General features: G+C 42.2%; 1 protein-coding gene across 7 annotated transcripts in view; it reads left to right on the top strand.

Moving 5' to 3' along the window:
* Positions 1-201: 201 nt before the first annotated feature.
* Positions 202-22,010, top strand: part of ACVR1 (activin A receptor type 1) — a 122,548-nt gene continuing 100,739 nt past the window's right edge. For 2 of the 7 annotated variants that reach the window (XM_044768886.2, XM_044768885.2), the window contains exon 1: positions 202-349. The gene's annotated coding sequence lies outside the window, so the exon portion shown is untranslated. The remainder of the gene's footprint in view (positions 350-22,010) is intronic. The other 5 variants (XM_070507809.1, XM_070507810.1, XM_044768884.2 and 2 more) reach the window with 3 other exon arrangements.

Raw genomic sequence — 22,010 nt, 5'->3', positions numbered from 1 at the left:
CTCCTCCTCTTCACCCCGCCTCCCCGCCCTCCCCCGGCTCTTTCCCCGGGGTGGCTGCCACTGCCGCCGCTGCCGCTGCCAGGCTGCTCCCCGGCCAGCCGCGCCGGCCCCAGGGCTGGAAAGCCCCTGGGCCCACGCGCCGCTCGGCTGCAGCCGCCGCCGCCGCCGCCGCTCGGGGCCGGCCGCCGGCCCTCGGCCCCGCGGAGTTCCGGGCTCCCTCGCCGGCTGCACCGCCCCGCCCCGCCCCGCGCCCGCCGGCCGCCCGCCCCGCGCCGCGCCGACCTGCAGCGCCCGGCTGGCCCGCACTCCGCCTCCCCCGGCTCAGCCCCCGGCCGCGGCGGGACCAGAGGTGAGGGCAGGTCGCCGGCTGCGCCTGCCGGAGCCGGGGTACCGAGGGAGGAGGGAGCCTAGCGGGAGAGAGGCAGGCATTGGGGGTGGGAGGGTGGGCGTCTGCGGTGCCTCCCCCTCGCTTTCATTCCTTTCTCCCCGAAGCTTGATCTGCTCTCGGTGGGGGAAGCAGCCGCGGAACAAAACTGTCTTGCTTTGGGCCTGAACTGCTGGTGGGATATGGGAGCGGGCAGAAGCATGGGGGCGGGAGGGGTCTTCTGGTTTGCAGTGTGTGTGTGTATTTGTGTGTGTGTGTGTATGTATATGTATGTATGTATGTATGTAGTGAACTCCTTCAGGGTGTGCGCCTCCGACTTGTAAATCGATCTGGCCGCCCGGCCACGGGGCTCACCTTCCTAGCTGAGCTTGGTGGAGAGTAAAGGGATGGGCGAGTCACCCCCACCCTCAAAATATCCGTCTCTTCCAAGAGGAATTTTCTGCTGGAGAGACAGCCAATAAACTCTGCTCAACTCCCTCCCTCCCTCCGTTCTTCCTAGCTGCAGTTTTAAAAAGCTTCAAAGCCAGGAATGTGGGATTCATCTTCCGATCCCCAGAAGGCAAATGTGGTTACAGATGTTGCACGGTGCTTTGCCAAGTTTAAAACCCTTCCTTCAACACTGTAACCAAAACATTGAGGCTGGAACCTTGGGCGCGCTGGGGAGAGATGTGGGCCTCTGGGGCCGCTGGATTCACTAACTTCCTTCGGGTTCTAGACTGGCTCTGCTCTGTCCAGTTTGTGCCAGATAAGTCTCCCACTGCTCCCTCCCCCCTTTTCCCTGGAGTTTTGAACGTTCCTTGCATGGGAGAGAAGCCGCAGAGGAAGCTACTTAGGGAATAAAACATTCCACTTAGTAGAAGAAAAGTCATGGAGAAAAAGTTGTGATTAATTTGGCTGTTGGAGCAGAGTAGTACAATGGATGTCTTAATTTTGTTGGGGTTTCTTTTTTTTTTTGAGGTGTGTATGATGGGAGTTCGACTACGAGAAAAAGGACTTGCCTCATATATGTTTTGTATATTTTTGAAAAGAGGCTCTCAAACTGAGACATAGACATAACCCAGTGGTTTTCAAGAATCCTGTCCCAGAGATGCAGACTGCTCTGACAACCCAAGGGAAGGCGGTGGCAAAAAATAGACACCACCTCCCTTTTCCCGCAAAAAAATTCTTCCTGGAAAGGTGATGGTAAGAAATTTCAGAGATGGGCTGATCCAAGTGGCGGGCCTTAAATGGAAACACTATAGTATGTCCTGGCACTTGTCTGTGGAGGTGGGTGGTTGGCTAGTGGCCCAGACTTGGGCAGCCAGCAGACGCTAGACTTGTGCTGACCTCAGACACTGGCCTTGCCCTCCAGCTTTACAGTACGCTTGAGTATGAAATACTCATTTCAGTGATAGGAACAGGGGTCAGGAGGTTATCTTCTGCCTCGACAGGAGTTGGATCACCCGGCTTCTAAGACCAGTTCACTTTTTTTGTGATCCAGTTGTTTCTGTGTTCTGTCCTGAAATTAAAGAAACGGAAGTCTTTTGAAGCTGAAATGTATAGGCCTTAAATTGATGGAATTGTGTGTTGGAATAGCATTTCTACGGTCACCCCTCATGCAAGTCCTCAAAGGGGGTGAATGATGTTGCAGTAAATTCTGGATAGATGGCAAAATTCAAAGGCTGAGATGGGTATAGATTGGGTTCGTGCTCTCCTTTTCCAGCAATATGGGTGAGTTTTACTTGAAAGGGAGAGAGTGGTTTTAAATAAAACTTGATTTAGGTAGTAGTTTTACAACTTTTTTTTACCTTGGAAGAGAGTGATCATTTGAGTCCGAGTAAGTTTCTTGTTATGTCTCAGTATTTTAACAGAACGTTAAGGATGCGTACTAAAGATGGAGTAGTATCCCATATTCAGGAACGTAAGTAATTTCGAAAGTGGGGAACTTAACTCCATTGTAGCGATTTTTTTTTTCAATGTAGTGGTTTACCAAATTTTGTGCATCTGTCCATGGAACACATAACCATGATTGAATCAGTAAATAGAGACCGTGTGTCTGTCTTACCCTAGATTGTACTGAACTAGTCCTGTGATGGTCGTGATAGGCTTCTAGGAAAGGCTGGATTGAATAGTCCAGCCTTCTGGGGGAGGGAGGGACAGGACAGAAATGGATTTGAAAAATGATCCTGCTATTCAAGGTCATGAGGTGAAGATGGAATCAATGCATATATATGGTACTTTAGGCAGAGGGAGCTGGGACTGAGAATTGTCCTCTGCTTTTTCTGCTGTTGGATCCCTGCATCTTGATTTATTTATTTATTTATTTTTGAGGAAGATTAGCTCTGAGCTAACTACTGCCAGTCCTCCTCTTTTTGCTGAGGAAGCCTGGCTCTGAGCTAACATCCGTGCCGATCTTCCTCTATTTTATATGGGACGCCTACCACAGCATGGCTGCCAAGCAGTGCCATGTCCGCACCCGGGATCCGAACCAGCGAACTCCGGGCCGCCAAGAAGCGGAACGTGCGAACTTAACCGCTGCGCCGCCGGGCCGGCCCCTTGATTTATTTTTAAGTGAAGAGGTCTAATGCACAACTTGTTAGAAATTAGGGAGAAGTAAACTATCGATGGCGGCAAAACCCTTTGATATGTTTTGAGTGAATTTAATGACATATGATGATGTGGGGAGCGGGGGACTGGATATGTACCAGGCTCTGTGCTCAGCTCTTTACACACACTTTTTCATGGCATTTTCACAATAACTGCATGTTTTCTTATTACTTCACTGTTTTACGATAAGAAATTGAAGCTTGGCAAAATTGAGTGAGTTGCCTAAAGTTGTAGAGCTAGTCCGTGGTGGAGTGGGGATTTGGACCAGGAGTTTGTGGGACTCCAGGACCCTTGTTCTCAGCCGCTTTCACCAGTGTTTGCCAAGTTTCATTCATTCATATGCTGTCTTCAAGAGTTTACCGTCGCTAACTCTTGCTTAGTCTATTAGTTAATCAGTATTTTTCTTTAAGGCAACAATTCACCTTTAAAAAACAAAAACTTAAAGACATCATCACTGACGAGGAAACAATCTATCACTGTTAAATTTGGGAAAGCCAAGTCAGTTGTTAGGAATAGGAGGTAATCATTAAGATGTATTCATATTTACATTGAAACCCCAATTCAGGATAATGACTATGGGGCGGGGGTGGGAGGTGGGTGGGGGAGGTGTCTGTGTGTTTGTTCCAGGGACCTGGGGATAAGGGGGGAGGAGGTAGGTAGATGATACAGTATTGGTGATATTCTGGTTTTTGGATTGAGTGATGGGTTCATGGGTGCTGATTTTATTTTTATACTTTATAACCTACATTCACGATACATACTTTTTTGTAAAAAGATAAAGAAAATTAAACACGTAACTATTAGCATAATGATTACTTGGGGAATATTTCATTGCGCTGTTCTGACGATAGACTTCGCTTGGTGCCTGTGTGAAGTAGGCACACAAGAACTATTGGTCTTGATTGACAAGACCCCAGGTGATAATTTTGAAGCAAGCTATTGTCATCATACCTGAATAAGATTGAGGTATGTCCCCTCCTTTATTTTCTCCTGCTTCCACTCCCATTTCCAATATTGCATGGGCTGCAGCGCGGTTTCTCCTCACTGGATATGGGAGACACAGGCTGGGCTGAAGCTGGCACTTCTCAGCATCACCTCGTCTTATGCATCTAGTGCTCAGGATGAGGCAAAGAATGCTGTCATGAAGTGTTAAGAAGCTTTCGTTTTTACCCAGTGGTAAGTGTGACTGTTCAGACAGGGAAGTCAGTATTTAAGTAAAAGCAATGCCTGAGTAAAATGTTAACAGCGTTAAACCAGCAAGGCTGGCAAATAAAGCCATAGAGATTTTAATTGGAGTCCACATCGTTTCTTGTTTTATTTTCCCAAGCAAGTATTGGGCACTGTGGCTTTATTCCTGGAAATGAGGATTTGAATTGGGTTTCCTGGTACAAAATGCCTTCTTTGATCTCTTGGAGTGAAAACTTTGTGTTTCTTTCTGTGGCCAATTCCAGCTCTCAGAAGAACCAAGTGGAAGGTTTACCTCTTCTTTTTTAGCAGTTGGCTGTAGAGTGGTCTTGCTTGCCACGCTAGTTTAAAAATCAGAAGTTCCAAACCAGGATTTGTCTGTTGGAAAGGATGTTTAAATTAAAGACTCCTTTTGAAAGAGCTTCATCAAGTTGGTGTGGCTGGCACATCATGGCCTTTGGTTCAGACGGGGGTAGTTTTGCTTGAACTTACACTCTCAAAATTAACTAATAAGAGACCCAGTAGCTTCCTCTTTGAAGTTACAACAAATATTCCTCTTGCCCCAGTATTCAAACCGACTGCACAGTTGAATAATATTCCTGTGCTCTTCTATGCATTTTTGGAAATCTGAGCTTGTTTGTGTGCCTGAAGACTCTTCTGTGATCCCTGAGAGCTTTGTTTTCCAGAGCCGCCACCACTCCGTTGTTTGATTTTTGGGTTTCAGTCTGTGACCAACATTCCACTTTGCCCATTAGAGTTGCTTCATTGTTTGCTCTGGGTATTTGGCCTTTATTTCTGTGACTGGGAAAGTGACTTTAACTTTTAGTCTTTCCACATTTCATGGATGTTCCTGCAGTAGAGGAAGGTTGCTTTTTGGAGGGTGGGGCGAGCTCAGGGGTCTCGTTTAGCATAGGCATCCTGATGGTTCTCCCAGAATTCAGCTCTCTCATCACATGGCCAAGTCTTGGTGGGTCTGTTCCTTTGCATTGCCCTTCCCCCACTTTTGGGGCGAGCCAAATCCTTCAGTGCTCAGAGTAAGCTCATTGCAAGCAAGAATCCTTCCCAGATTTTGCTTTTTGACATTCTCCTAGCATTTTATCGTGTTCACTATTCATTCTGTGACTTGATTGATCTCTCTGAAAGCAAGGACTCCAAGTTATTCATTCCTCCATTTATTTGTTTGACACAATTCATCTCCCTTCACCCATTTAAAACCTTTCAAATTCTCTCACTGGGCTCCTTGAGGGCAAGGACTGTGTCTTATTCATCTTTTGTATATCTTTTGCACCTAACACAGTGCTTGGCTCAGACCACACAGTCAATAAATCGTTTTTTAATTGCTAGAGAATGAATGGATGATTGCACATTAGGGGAGCAAACAAACCCGCTACTCCAGGCAAACAGGGAGGCAGAATCAGAGAAGGTGACACCAGACGCCATAGTCCGTTCTTAAGGATGAGTTTGGGAAGCAGGGATGAAAGGCACTCTAGGTAGAAGGAGCTGTTTTTGATACCCCTTTTTTCATGCTTGATTTGTAACTTAGTGAATTCAACAGGCATCTATGGTGTTCTTCACAGTATATGCTTCCTTTTTTGATTGTTTTTGGATTTAAGGGTGACAACCTCCTTTTTGGGGAAGAATATCTCAACTAATATTTTGTGTCCCACAGAGCAAGGAATCCTGCGGTACTGTGTGTATGGCTGGGACTCAAACACTTGGTGAATTGACTCCTTTACCCTGACTTTCTCCTGTCGCGTATGTTCTCAGACAGTTGACTGTGAAAACAGTGCTCATGTGAGATGGTGGAATGTGGATGACCTCTTTGGAGAATGGGTGGAATCCAAAGTAAGCCCCTCTTTTGATAGGTTTTAAGGGCTGATGGGAGTGGGCACCCCACCTAGACCTTTTCCACTTGCATACTTGATGGCAGGGTGTCTTGCTTGTCTATGAAAGCCAGGAGAGGTCATTGCTAGCCACCATGCAGTGTGGGTGCCACCTTGTTTCTTTTTCTTTTTTAGCCAATTCTGGAAGAATTATTAATTGAACTTCTAAAAAATAACCTTCAGTTTGATGAGAAATGTACAGAGAGGATGAAGGAAGGTAGGGATTGTCTTGGACAAAGCTGGATGTTAGATATGGGTGATATGTGGAGGTTGGAGAGGGGGTCCTGAGAAAATTATGCAGTAAAAGAACTTGAGGAGAAGCATTTCTAGTGTAGTGGGGATGGACTGAGGAGATATTTTAAACCAAGTTCTGAATCTTCCACTATTATAGCTGTTGATGAGTGGTGTTACACGCCAGGTGAAAATAGAATGTGCTTGATCATTTTCCTTAAGTGGTAGGTTAATGCTTATAAGCAAATACCGCTAAGAGAGCCGGAGCTTATGGCCTTGTAACTTGATTCAGGGACTTAAACAAGATAGAAATATACATAGGAACAACCAGTAGGAAGAAAAAGTGTAGGCGGTTATCTAGAGTGATCCTTTCCTTCCTTTTTGGGAATAAGGTAAATGGTAAGGAACAAGTGTGCCAAATGGTTTTTGTTTTTTTATGAGGAAGATTCGCCCTTAGCTAACATCTGTTCCCAATCCTCCTCTTTTTTGGTTTTACTTGAGGAAGATTAGCCCTGAGCTAACATCTGTGCCAGTCTTCCTCTACTTTGTATGTGGGATGCTGCCACAAGCATGGCTGATGAGTGGAGTAGGTCTACACCCAGGATCTGAACCTGTGAACTCCAGCTGCTGTGTGTGGAATTTTAACAACTCTGCCACAGGGCTGGCCCCAGCCAAATGATATTTTTTACATTCTGTTTGAACTTGAAGAACGGAACTGTTGTGCACAACAGGTAGAGAGAACAAATATTCTCTTACTTTATGAGTATGGCCTAGTAAAAAATGGAAAATCTCAGTCCCCAGAGATTATATAAACATTAATGTTCTATTTCAGTGTTTTGAAAACACTTTTGATTCTCAGCAATTCATTTTACATCATGACTGGGTAAACACACATACACAAATGCATATTAAAAGTATAACTACAAATTTTATAAAACAATATTGCAGTGCTTCCTAATTTCTTTTCAATTTTTACTGAAAAAAAATTCTGGTCTCTATCTACTAAATTGATTTCACAACTTGCTAATGGATTCTAACTAGCAGTTTGAAAAAAACTGTTCAAGGTATTATGGAAATCAGCCTTACGTTGTTTATTGAACAGTTGCTAATCTGGATGAGAATTTTGTTTTTCTTTTTGTATGAGTCTCGGTCATTCTACAGATGGTCCACAGCCCTCTGCTCCCCCACCAGCCCCCCACTCCACTGTCTTTTCTCTGTGCAGGGGGTCTTTGCTTGTTTCTCCAAATCAGATTAAAGTGACTAATATGTGCTTTGGACCAGTTCCAGGAGTGCATCATCATCATCTTGATCCTAATCAGCATCAAAGGTGGGGCTAATTAATTTAAACTGGTGGCAGGAGCCACTTAGCTCCCTGTTTATTTAGATTATATTTGAATGAGATGGTGATTTTCAATAAAAAGAGCACAGCAGGAGTCCTTTTGCAGGTCACCTGTACAAAAGGATGGGACAGGTGAGGAAGATGACCCCATACATTTATATTGAAACACAAAACAAGGTTAGTAGGGGCCATAAGTAAGAGCTTAATTGGTGGCAGCAGTCATCACTGTCATAGTCCTTATCATTAAAATTTCCCTGCCTTGCTGCTTCATCTTTTCCCCTCTTCTTCATCCTTCATTCATCAAGTCGTCCTGTCCTTGGGGCTGGGCATGAAGAGTTGGGTAAAACCAAGTTGATCTTAAGGTGCACTTGAGTAAGGGACTGAAGAATTACGCATCTAACTGTAAACAGCAGAACGCCAAGTATCTTGGTCCCAAGATACAGAGGGATAAGGATCAACCAACACCTTTGAGGAAGTGGCTATTTGGCTGGCCTTGGAAAGAGGTACCATTTTGATGTTATCATTTAGGGAGGTATCTATATGGGTGTAGGTTGTGGAATAGGCAGCATTCCAAAACCAGGGAATGAGGCAAGTAAATATGAGGTAGTTGGCTTTTGTTTAAGAGCCAAGTTGTATAAAACATAGTTACATGTATTATAATCACTAGAAGCAGACTCAGTGCCTTGAAGTGTAGCTTCTCGGAGAGGCATCAAGACCTGAGACAAGTGGAAGGGACGGCAGATTCATGTCTGGTTTTGCGCTAATTCCAAAGCAGAAGTGTCCTGTGTAGAAAGGCCAGGACTATTGACATGGTTATATCACACACCCTCCCTCACCTTGTTCATTTCTTTTTGCTAAGCATATATGGTAACTCCCGGAAGTTAAAAGCTCTTTGTGATGTGACTCGACTGTACAGAATACATTAAGATGAGCACTGTAGAAGAAAGCTTAGAAAGGGAGATTTAGGTAATAACACATGTAAAGGAGGCTCTGATCAGGCCCTTTACTTGCATTCTTTCATGTAATGCTCACACCCACTCTATGAGGAATCTTCTCTTATTATCCCCCTTTTACAGGAGGAGAAACTGAGACCCACAAGGGTGATGGAAAATGTCTAAGGTTGCACGTCTGAACTTTAACCTAGGCTGTACATTCCCAAGTCACCATGCTCTATAGCAGAGGTTGAAAACTGGTGGCCCCTGAGCTGAATATACGTGACTTGTGTCCTATTTGATTTTGTATTTAAAACGTTTTTTTTTAAATGGTTGCCATCATTTAAATATGAAGTTTCCCATATAAAGTCCAAATTTCCACCTGCCCCTGCAAAATTGAAAGCTGTGGCAGCACAAGGCTCATATTCCTGCAGGAACCTGCCAGAGCTCCTGCTGAGTGTGTCTGAGGGGACAAGGGTGCTGTGTTTGCCACAGTCCCGGCTCATCCTGTTTTTTCCTGGGCACTGAGGCCCAGCGTGGGTTGCTATTTATTCTTTGCTTATTTCTTTATACTTCTAGCCTGTCTCACCCCTTACATTGTCCCTACTGGCATGTGAGTTTGAGATCTCTGTTGTATAGACTTCTCTTGGCCACGGATGAATCTAGTGGTGAGGGTAGATGCCCAGCAGCTAAGGGGAAAGGAGAGTAGATGGGATTAGGGTTTTGGCCTTGGGCTGGAGAAGCCATAGGGTGAATAAATCATTTTTGTGAAGAGAGGGAGACATGGGTGGGGCGCGGGGGCAGACATATCTGACTTGGAACCTGGATGACGGGGAGAATGGTTTGATCTTAGAAAATGGAGGGTTATTAAGAGGAGCTGGTTTGAGATAGGGCATGGTATTGGGGTTGAGGTTCTGGTGGAACAGGACATGAAAGAGGGTTTACTTGAGTCTAGTGAGGAGCTGGAAATGTGGCCCTGGAACCCTGGAGATAACGGCTTAGAGCTCTGGCTTTGTATTGGTGACTGCGAGGAAGGAAATGCCATCCTGGAGCATTTGGATCTGGGAGAGAGATCCCTTTTGGAAATGAGAAGAAGTGGGCTAAGGTCTGAGTGATAAAATGAATCAGCTACAAACAGTTCAAAGTCTCTTATTGACCTTTTTGGGTCAAGTGCCCTATCTTGCAAATAAATCAAACTTTTATCCTAATAAAAGAGTACAACAACAGTCATCAATTTTTGAACATGGGAACTGATAAACATCTGCTCAGAATCAAAGGCAGATAGACTGTTTGATGGGTGACGTCTGTAACTTATGTTTATGCCTATTTCACTGAGCCTTATTTAGGTGAAAAGGAATCTAATGTTGATGTTTTTTGTATCACAGGTGATAAAAAAAGTGGAAGCCGTATTCCTGAGATGGGGAAGAAATGCCAGAGGAGAATGACTTTTCTTGGGATTTATTCTTGTCTTTAGCTAGTTTAGAATGGAATGCCCTTTTCAAATTCAGATAAGTTTCTTTTTTTCTTATCTTGGCTTGTTTAAAATCCTCTCCAACTTATTGTTACTTAATTAGGTAGGTCCCCCTCAGCTGTTCTTCTCCTACTTGGTTCCTTTTTGATCCCTAAAGGTCTTATTGTTTCAGGACATTCTAAGTATAGATGGAGTGAATCTTTCTCAGATGTGAGTACTGAGTGTGGAAATCTTCCAGGAGGGCATTTCTTTTGTTCTCAGAGAGATATTTGTCTTGGACATTTCAGTCTCTTTTTTTGGGCCATATGACTTTCTTCTTCTTTTTTTAAATTCAAATTGGCATTTTTCTTTCTAATTCATAGATAGCTTTATTTCATTACATGTGCATGTTAATATGGGTTCCTGTAATTTTTTCCTTAAAATACATTTTTATTCGTTACGCTGTTTTGTATTTAGAAACAATATTTATATTACCTGTGCTTAATACAAGATTTGAAGTACAGGAAGGGTACGTAGTGAAAGGTAGCTTTCATCCTCCAGCCTTCTGTTTTCCCTTCCTGGAGAAAAACCATCATTGTAACTAATAGTATATCCTTCCAGTGGGAGTCTTTTCATTTATAAACATACACTAATGTGTTTTTCCTATATGTATTCTATCGTATTGTGCACATTTCAGTTCTATGCCTGGCTTTTTTCACTTAACCATTTTATCTTGAAAGTTTTTTCCTATCAGTATGAACAGAGTTTCCTCACTGTTTTGAAAGATATTCCATTGTGTTGATGTATCCTAATTTATTTCATCAGTCTTTTACTTGCTATTTTAGGTAACATTATGTGTTACAATGTTGCAGTGGCTATCTTTACGTATACTACTGTATTTACTTATTGATTTATATATATAGATGTATAGGTAGAAATGTCTATCTCCTCTATACCTGGGGATAAATATCAAGGGTTGGAATTGCTGAATCAAAGTGCATTTACATTTTAAATCACAGTATAGGTTGTACCATGAATTGGTTTTTTGGTTGTATTAGTGAAGCGTTGTATCCTGGTGGAAACGAGAAAGCAACGCAGAAGACTCAAGCACTAATCTGTTCTCTGGTGTCAGCCAATTTTGTGGCCCAGGAAAATCACTTCCCTAACCTTTTTCTTTGTGGTAGTTTTCTTTCCTCATCTGTCAAGAAGGGCATAGACTCAGCTATTTCTAAAGTTTGGTAATTTGTTGACTCTCTCATTCTCCCTCCTTTTTGGTCCTTCCAGTAAATGGAACTTGATGATTTTTTTTTTCTTGTGTAAGTTTGAGTCTGTGAAGAACCCTGAGCTTTGGAATCCTTGCTAACCACAACTTTACTTTGATTGTTTTAAAGCTCTGTGTCTGGTTTGTGCTTTATGTTAAAAGCAGAGCTTATATAGCCGATTATCTTTTTTATTTTTTTAGTACGTTGAGTGGTAAATAGGCATTTAGTGACCAAGAAACTCATATAGTCAGCTTTCTGCTATTGATCAAGAATAGAGGCAATGGATTTTCAGACTTATGGAAAAAGTTTTATTTTTATAATAGCTTTAAAAAAAGCAATGAGCATATGATAGACAGTCTTTAAGAAACAGCAAAATTTTGTATATGACTTTGGAGCAGAGCAGAACACTAGTCTTTTGATCTTTTGAAGTATTCTGTGATATGTATAAGGTAAAATAGAGGATTATTGGAAATTTTGAGGTATTTAGCTGGGTATAGTTTAATAAGATGGTTGGATTTCCTGGTGGTTACCAAATTAGATGTGTTTAAAAATTCAAACCCCAGTAAATAAAATTTAATGTAAAATTCATGTTTATTCCCTGTACTGTATTTTTTGCTTTACAACTGGCTCCTTCCAAATTAAGCAACATGCTTGGATTTTTCATTTGAAAAACTTGGAAATTTTGGGCTGCTAATATAAATGTAATTTTCCTGGAAAAGATTTTGAGCCCTTGGGGCCAGCCTGGTGGCACAGTGGTTAAGTTCGCATGCTCCGCTTTGGAGGCCTGGGGTTCGTGGGTTCAGATCCCGGGTGCAGACTTACACACCACTCATGAAGATATGCTGTGGTGGTGTCCAACATATAAAATAGAGGAGGATTCACACAGTTGTTAGCTCAGGGCCAGTCCTACTCACCAAAAAAAATAAAAATAAAAAAATAAAAATTTGAGCCCTTGGTTACAAGCACACACACACACACACACATATACACAAATCACTTATTAAAGCTTTTTAAGAACACACATTTATTTGTCTAGCTGTAGAGTAGCAAAAAAAAAGAAGAAAAATTGGAAATATGTTCTACAATAACCTATAAACACACGCACAGATATTAATAAAATGGAATATTATGTAATCACTAGAAATATTATTTCAGATGAGTTTTCAGGGACAGGTCTCATCCGAAATGTTAATCTTCTCAAAGAGGGTTTTGTTGGCTATTATATTTAGTTAGATCCTTCCTTCTTTTCTGTATCTTGCATTTAGTACCATGTGTATATTGTACCTGTGGGGTGAATACCAAGAGAAGGGACAATGTCTGTTTGTACTCTGTGTGTGTGTGTGTGTTTGCATCCTGTGCCCAGTGCTTTATCCGTATTCGTATTATGCACACAGAAATTTTTGGAATGAAGAGAATGACCACGGAGAGTATACAAAACAACATCACGTAGACAAAGCAGGACACTAAAACAGTACAATTCCATACACAGAAATTATGTACAAGTCCATAAATATAAACAAACATAAAATATAGTACAATTCTAGATTCGTAGTTCGGTACGTGTGGATATGGAGAAAAAAAAACTGGTAGGAAATAAACTGGAATATGAATAGTTATTGTCTCTGGGCTGTGGGTTGTACATAATTTTGAAGAGAAATTCTCTAAATACAAATGAATGAAGTAAATATTGGAAGATTACTCACCTTGATAATGTATTTTACCCTTTCAGCGTTAAAGGTGGTCACCTCACCTAAAATGATGTATTACAATACTGTGGCCTTTTCTCCTCTTGAGTAGAGTGTATTGTATCTCTGTAGTGTGACAGGTTTTATGTCTACTTTAGAATTAAATTATGATCTGAGAGTTGCACTTTTAAGAAACTGGTTTTAATTTCACATCAGTTGAAGTTAAAGGGTAGTGAAAGTATATTAGATCTGGTACAAGTGTCTAATTATAATTATTGACACATTTTCAAATACTCTCTTAAGTGTGATACATTGCCCGTGATTTTGACAGCCGTGACTACATTAAACCTGCTGGAGTACTCTTCACAAAGGTTTGTTTAAACTTAGAACTGTCAGAAGGATTCTCTGTAAAGTAGATGGACACAGATTTAGAGGTCAAATAGTGTTTCATTTTCCACTGTGTCTGGTGGTTTTAGTTGTTAAATGTTAATCAGTAGATTATCTAGATTTAGTTTTCATTTCAAGAAAACTTGCAATTTTATTTTTTTGTATAGTATTAAAAAACAGATGATGATATTTCTTTGTGATTTGACTTTCTGCAATGTTAACATAGATTCTACTTACTTGTCTTGCTCAAGGTCTCAACCATAATCCAAACTTGATTCTGAAAATAACTTTATTTTCTAAAAGTCTCTCTAGACCAAGTTCACACATTATCTCCTTTGCGTGGCTACTCCTTCCTTTTTTTATAGATTTGTTGAATGGCTACCATGTGCCAGGCACTGGGCATATGAAGACAAAAAGGCTGTCAGAGAGCTCAGCTTGGGAGAGGCAGAAAAATAAATAGCCAAGCTATAGCACAGCGAAGCATCAGAATGGAGCTCTAAACATAAAGTAAAGTTGGGGTGTGCAGTTCTGTTTGAGAGGGCATCAGAGGTCATCTTCTCAGGGGAATGATGATGCTCTTGAGCATCTTGAAGATTGCGTAGGAACTTACCGTTGGGAAAAGGATCTTCAAAGCACAGAGGCATACAGGAAAGACAGCATCCTTTAGAACTGTATGTGGACAGAGTCCTGCTACTCAAAACCCTGTGGTCCTTGGATGAGCAGTAAAGGCATCAGATGGGAGTGAGTGTCACTAGAAATGCGGGGTCTCAGGCCCATCCCAACCCTCGTGAATCAGAATCAGCATTGCGATGGTATCCACAGGTGATTTGAATGCTTCTAAAAGTTTGAAAAAGATTACATAGAACATAGGTAAAAGATGCGAGCACTAAGAAAGTAGACAGATCACCTCCTAAGGACTTTGGACTTTTTTTTAAAGCATGGGATTGATGATGAAGAAGTAACATGATCAGATTTATATTTTCCCAAACTTGTCTGGAAGTACAAGTGAGGAGACATTTAACAAGGTTCCTTGAACCCTAAATCATAAAAGCTGCACAAAAAAAGAGCTTCAAGTAAGTTTGAGAAATGCAGGATATTCTATCCTTCTCTCCGACAATGTAAATTACCACAGTGCATTAAAAGTTCTGAGAAGCTGGCATTGAAGAAAACCATTAACTTAATCATTTATCCTGGGATATCCCTGGGGTCTTTCAAGTGTATTCCACAGTGGAACCCTTTGTAGCTGCACAGCTGTTAACACCCCAGGGGGAGTGGATAGCATTTGGCTGAAAACATTTTGGGAAAAGGTAGCACTCATTCCCAGCTTTGGACATTGCCTTATCTGAGTGGGGTGACCGACTGTCCGGGTTTGCCTGGGACGGAGGGCTTTCCCAGGATGCTGACTTTCAGTGTTAAAGTCCCGGGCAAACCAGGGTAAGTTGGGCATCTGTTTACCATACCTTTGACTATTTACTTCATTTTCCTTAGATGCGCTCAGCCTTAAATGCCTGTTTCTGGCTCATTCTAATGGAGTCGTTCCTGAATTTGTCTGCGCATTGAAAGCACCTGGGGAGTTTCCAAACCTGATATCCGTTCCCATCCCACCAGGTTGTGAGTTAATTGGTCTCGGATGTACCCCAAGTGATGGAATTTTTAAAGGCCTCTAGGTTATTCTAACATGCATGAAAGTTTGTTCAAAGGAATTTTACTTGTAGAAATGTTGTCTTGATGTGCATTTAAGAACTTATTTAAAAATGTAATAGAAAAAACATTAACCATTAAAAAAATAGTTTAAGAGCCACGTAGCATCATGTTGGGGGACCCCCAGTAGGACATGTTCCACACTTTGGGAACCACTTGTGTGGAGGCAGGGGGAGCAGGCAGTCTGACCAAGAAATGGTGACAAAGTGGCTGGAGAGGATAGTGGAGATTTCAGAGCTGTTCAGGAGGGTGAGCTGGTGACGTGGTAAGTGATCTGATCTGTGGGGTTGGGTAGAAGGAGGGGAATCTCAGGGTACTTGAGGGGGTAGACGGTGATCACATAACAGAAGAGGGAGGAGTGGGAATGCAGGAAGGTGACGGGTTCAATTTGACAAGTCCTGTTTGAGAGGCCTTGGGACATCCAGGCGGAGCTGTCTGATGGGTAGTCAGAAGAAAAGAATTAATAGCTTAACAGAAAAGGGCTAAGCTGGAGGCAGATGAGAACATCTCCAGGTCCAGGTGGCAGTGAAGTTCAAGGTGGGAATCAGATTGCAGGGGGAGAAGGGTTGAGAGGGTCCATGGGATGGGTGCAAGGAGAAGGACCCTGAGAGAGGAGTCTGGGAACAGCCTGAGGAGCAGGAGGAGCGCTGAGGAGAGCGTATCTTCACCCACCCCAAGGAGCGTGGTAGTTCTGTGAACCAAAGAGATAAGACTTCTAGAGGGCAGTTTGTTTTGGCAATTTAGGGCGTCATTAGTCATGTTTGTGTAAATTTAGCACGAGGGAGGAAACTTGCTGGAGCAAGTGACTCTTTCTAGAAGTTTTAACTGAAGAAAAGCCTGGATAGTATGGGACCCTAGGGAATCAATGTGGGTTTGTTTGAGGAGTAGTCATCTTCTGGTTACTCATGGAAGTTATTTCAACACAGAATAAAGATTACAAGGAATATTCAGATAGTCTCAGAAAAGTTGCCAGAGCCCTCTGGGGCTCCATAAAACTGCTTTAGTTTCAAACCATAACCACTCACCTTTCCTCCCCTTCTTCTCTAATTATTCCCTGGACACAACAATGTCAAGTTCTGAATTTATATGTATATTTATAAATGCCATTAAAAATTTTTTTATGGTGATAAGGCAGCATGTGATTAAGTATTCAACCTTTGTCCCCGTGTAGCTCACATTTGTGGCGGGCTCTGCAGTTTATCAAAGCAACACCACATCTTATGTGTGCTTCTTCGTAACCTTTGTACAGAAGGCAGGGCCAAAAATAGTGTTACTCCATTTTACAGCGAAAAAAAAAAAACAAAACAAAACTCTGAAGTTTAAATAGATTGAGGAGGACTTGTCCATGATTAATGACTTACTGATGGATCCAGGATGGAATCCTGGTCTCCTGGCTCAATATTTCTTCCATTATATTCAGGGAGAGGTAGGTGGTGGAGAATGTGCCCATTTTTTTTTCAATTAGTTTGTAAATTCTTGAGGGTGGAGACTATGTTTTCATTGTTGAGTTGTTTATTGATTCTTTCCCCCATTGCTATGTAGAGACCTTGGGAAGTGCTGGTGGGCAGGAGGGCCCATTCGCCCAGCTTCCCACTTACAAGGGGCTTCTTGTTAGTCTTGACATTACTTTTTTTTTTTTTTTTTTGGCTTTAGGAAGATTATCCCTGAGCTAACATCTGTGCCAGTCTTCGTCCACTTTATATGTGGGTTGTTGTCACAACATGGCTGATGGGTGGTGTAGGTTCACACCCAAGATCCGAACCAGGGAACCTGAGCCCAGAAGTGGAGTGGGCAGAACTTAACCACTACAGCTCCAGCTTTCGAATGATAGGGCCCCAGAAATATACCAAGAGGATTGAAAGAGGGCATCATGGATGATACAGCTTTGAACTTGTGTCTCATTACTAGACCATGTAATTATCTTGAGACCAGCCTAATAATATTGCCTGACATGTTTTGTAAATATTTAAAACATATGCAGTTTTTGTTGCACTGTTTTGGCATTTCTTCAGATTTTAATGCCAGAAGTCATCCACAGTGGAAGAGGCCCAAACCTCTCTGGACTTTAGAGGGGCCCTCCTCTGTGTATGAGATGCTCTGACGAGCGGCCTGGAGGGACGTGAGAAATGCGTCTGCCCTCTCGCAAAGCTCGCAGTCCAGCAGAGCTGATCTTGGTTTGTGACCCCTACATAATGGCCCCTCAATAAATACTTATTTTGGGTCAAAGGAGATGAGATTTTGTGTTACGCGATCTCGATTTTATCACAGTGGACCACTGTCGTGTTTTTTTTTTTTTAAATGATGTTTCCCATGGGTCATTAAAGATACAGTGTTAGGATTTGGGGAAGGGCAATGATGAAAGAGAATAAAGAAATGGGATCAGCAAGTTTTAGGACAAGAGAGGAGAGGTTTTGAGTGAGCTGTGCAAAGTTGAAAGCAGGAAGGAGTCGCTCAGGGGAAGCTGCAAAGATGTGGAGGGGCTTTTAAAAGAGCGCCGAGAGGATGAGAGGGAGTAATTCAAATCTGATGATGTCTTAGACGGGAAAACTGAAGGCTTTTTTCAACCTTAATTACAGCCACAGGACAAAAGCACATTGTAATTCTTTTTTTCTACCTCTAAGGGCTGGGAGTATATCATCTCTTTTGTAGGGTCATGTCTAAGAATCTGTACTTTAGACTACATTAAAATTTATTATTTTTTAGGGTGCCATGGGTTGAGGAAGAGGAATAAAAATTTGACTCCCTTACTGGTATTGACATTGAAACTTCAAGCTACTGGTTCATTATGAAGCGAGGAACTTTTTAGTCACTGAGTAGATTTAGGCGGATGAGTTAATGTTCTTAATGTTCGGTCATCAGAAAATGTGCTATTAGCGGTTGTTTCTCTTGAGAGGAGAAAAGGCAAAATATGAGTCAGACGGAGCATAAAGTCATTTCCCTCCTCTTAATTCAGCCACCCTCCTGCCGAAGGACCATCGACCCGCAAGAGTAATTCAAACAGTAATGACCGCTGGCGTTCGTAGCGGACTTTACAGTTTATAAAGCCTTTCCTCAAGACCACTCGCGGTTTCGCCCTGACTCCTGTTGACAGAGTTGGCGCTTCTGAGGAGTGGGGCACAGGCATGTTGTTTTTCCGGGGAAGATGCTTCAATTAGTTTACAACCTAAAAGTGCCATCTTCAGAATGGGGCAGACTTTTCCTTTGTGAGGGGCCCATCAGTTGTTCATTGCATTTGTGGAAAATGTTAAAAGGCAGCAAACTAGTCCATCACATTGGGAGAGTATAAAGTTTCTTCTATGGATAAGTACTCTGCTGTACATTTTGTATTTGCCATTTCTGTGGCAAAGCGCCATCATTGTTGCCCTCTCTTTCTCTTGATCTTTCAGTGATTTCTATGTTGTCTTCCATTTTGCTGATGATTGAGATAATCACCAAAACTTTGTGTGAGTTTTCTAAGTAGAAATACATCTATGGGAGATGGATGTGAGATGTTAGGACTAAAAAAATACTCTCATTTTCTTTCTTTTTCTTAATTTTCTCACACTCCTTTATGGTCTATTGGACTCATGCTTGTATCAGTTCAATTTTTTTTTTTTAATACCAGCTATGTGTTAGGCCCTTTGCTGATGTGTGTTGGTGACACAGGAACCAAAGGTGCTATTCCTGGCCTCAGGAGAATTCACAGCTTAGTAAGGGAGACTGGAGAATCGGCAGTTATAGGACAGCTCAGCAAGTGCTGTCTGTCACAGGGGTGTGCGGGAGGTGCAGCAGCAAGTCCAGAGGAGGAGCACCTAACCAGCCGGATCTAGAGGGAAGGATGTAGAGAATGTTCTGACCCAAGGAGGTATTAGATACACACTTTAAGAATAAGTGGAAATTAGCCTGGCAATGCAGGGGCAAGGTGTTCTAGAGTAGGGAAGTTTCCCTGTAAAGGTAGAAGGCGTAAGGAGAGCATGGTGCATGCTGGGAACCACAGGTAGTTTAGGTTAACTGTAGCTTAGGGTACCCCTGGGAAGTGATGTGACATAAGCCTGGAGAGGTGGGTAAAGGCTACATTATGAAGACTCCCTATTCTGTGCTGAGCAGTTCAGATATTACTCCCAAACTATGCTAGCTGTTAGAGAATTTTGGGTAGGAAAGGGATCTGATTAGATTTGGATTTTGGAACAATCACTGGCAGCATTTTTTTTTTTTTTTTAGGAAGATTAGCCCTGAGCTAATATTGCTGCCAATCCTCCTCTTTTTGCCGAGGAAGACTGGCCCTGAGCTAACATCTGTGCCCATCTTCCTCTACTTTGTACGTGGGACGCTTGCCACAGCATGGCTTGCCAAGTGGTGCCATGTCTGCACCCAGGATCGGAACCGGTGAACCCCGGGCCGCTGAAGCATAACATGCGCACTTAACTGCTGTGCCACCGGGCCGACCCCTGGCAGCAGTTTTGAGGATGATCTTTCAAATTTTATCCATCTATCTGTACTGTGGACTGAATTGTATGTGTCCCCCCCAAAATTCATATGTTGAAATTTTTTGACCCCCAGTGTGATTTTATTTGGACGTAGGACCTTTGGGAGATCATTAGGTTTAGATGAGGTCATGAGGGAGGAGCCCTCCTGGTGGGATTAGTGCCCTTGTAAGAAGAGACCAGAGAGCTTGCTGTCTCTCCATCATGTGAGGACACAGAAGAAGGCGGCCGTCGGTAAGCCAGGAAGAAAGTCCTTGGGAACCGAATTGGCCGGCACCTCGATCTTGGACTTCCCAGACTCCAGAACTGTGAGAAAATAAATTTCTATTGTTTAAGTCACCCAGCCTATGGTATTTTGTTATGGCATTCTGAGCAGACTAATACAATCTATTCATTATTTGGGTAATTGTGAAACTAGAAATAGGAAGGATATTACAGTAATTCAAGTAAGTAACAATCATTTGGCTACTCTAGTTTGTTTTGAAAAATATTTGAGCATGGAACTATTCATTTTAACTTAAAAAAATCTAGTTTTGAGATATTTTTAAGACACCACTGCTATGAACTTTCTCGAACATCTCAACATATTACCTTTTGTTAACCCACTAATGCCTTGAGTCTTTTTACTGTCTTTTATTCTGCATATTGATGCAGCCCAATGATCAGTACCTAATGCCTGAGGGTTATATCTGTTAGACAGCCCTCCCTTGTTTCATCTCATTTTGATACTGTGACATTTAGACTGTTTTAAAGGAATCTTGACGTTTTTATGGTTTTAGGAATTCCATGCAAGCTGTATTTACTGGGAATCAATACTATTTGGAGAATCATGGAACTATGGCAGACTGTGATGTTTGTTGTAAAATTGGTACCTATCTTGTGTGTGTTTGCATAACTATTTAAGAGAATAAGTTTAAGTACTTCTGTTTGTACATGTGAGGATGTATCTTAAACATGTTATCTGGCACTTAATCTGTGCCAGATATTTTCAAGCTGAAGTCTGGTCTCCTTTCCCAAGGTCTTGCTCTTTATTTTTTCTCTGCCTTTTCCCCCCAACCCTCTCCAATTTTATCCTCTTTGTTGGGTTTTTCCCTTGAGCTTAGAAATAGGCTTCCGTCTTCTTTATCGTTAAGCAAAATGTTTTGAGCCCTGCGACTTTCCTAAGCCACTTCTTGAGGAAGCATTTCATAAACAAGTCCACGTTCATTGCTGCTGCTGCCTCTTCGGCCCCTAGTCGTCGTCTTCAAATCATAACGTCCTGTCTTTCTCTCCTCATTCTTCTAAAGTTTCTCCCATTCGCTAAATGTTTAGAAAGTGCCAGGCTGGGGCAGATGCGAGTGTCTCAGGGATGTTGCTGACTTCCTCAGTGGCCTCTTCTAAGTGGGAGAGTCATAGCATTGGGAGGGGTCATTTAGTCCAACCATCCAGGGCCTGCAGTTGCTCTGCATTGTGCCCTCTGAGAGAACCCCCAGGCTTTGCTAAGTTCTGCATAGTTAGGGGATGCGGTACCCGCTGTCAGTCCACTCCACTTTGAGACAACACTAGCTGTCAGAAGTTCCTGTTTTCTGGATTGTTTTGGTCTATAATAAATGCAGCTTCTGTTTATCCCTTGGACATAGTTATTCTTTTTTTCAGCTATAAGGAATAGAGTATAATACTATATTTACATGATTAGAACTATCATATTCACTCTGGATATTCTTTTATCTGAGCAGAATCTCTCCAGAGCTTCCTGCCCACCTTGTTGCTCATGCTTCTGTTTGATTGAAAATCTTTAAAAATTGCTGTTTAGAGCTGATTGCAATATTCCTGACTGGATATTCTCTCCTCTAATTTTTTATCTTTCAGGCTTGTACTAAATTGCAGCCAAAACTGCTGTATTTCAGATGGCCACATTCTCCTACTTACTGAGTTGACTACAGCAGAATCTCTGAATTTCTCGTATAATATCCGTCTCCTATCAGAGATGCTGCTGCTAGGTCCTGTTTCCCTGGCATTCCACTTGTGTCCTTGTCTTTTATTTCCATTCAGTTTGCCAGTTCCCACCCATAGCAATAGCCCGTTGAATTTGTTAGAATCCATTTCCGTCACTGTAGGAAAACATGAATTCTGCCTAATGCACCCTTTGAATGCAATAACTTACAAATACATCTGCCTATCTTTTTATCCATCTTGACCACAGATACTTCCTAAGAGACTTTGTCAGATGCCTTGCTAAAATCTAGACGTGCATGTTTCCTTGAACTTCGAGTTTCAGAATCTTATTGAGAAAGGAAATTAGGTTAATCTTGTATGACCTGCTCTTAGTATGGGGGTCCGCAGGGATTAACACTTGCTAAGTGTTTAAAATCCAGTCTCAAGTCTTGTGTGAAACTTTGGTCTGTGTCTGTAGTTTATTGATGTTACCCCCTCATTTTTGTTTTCCAAAGCATCTACTAATCACTTAATCCTTTCTGACCTGGTTCTTTGCTGACTTCCTTGTTCCTTTTCCCTCAGAGTTTAGAATTTTCTGAGATAGCAT

Source organism: Equus asinus, chromosome 4 (genome assembly GCF_041296235.1).
Source record: "Equus asinus isolate D_3611 breed Donkey chromosome 4, EquAss-T2T_v2, whole genome shotgun sequence".
NCBI lineage: Eukaryota > Metazoa > Chordata > Mammalia > Perissodactyla > Equidae > Equus > Equus asinus.
Note: the sequence above shows the minus strand (reverse complement) of the source record. Positions and strands in the feature narration are given on the sequence as shown.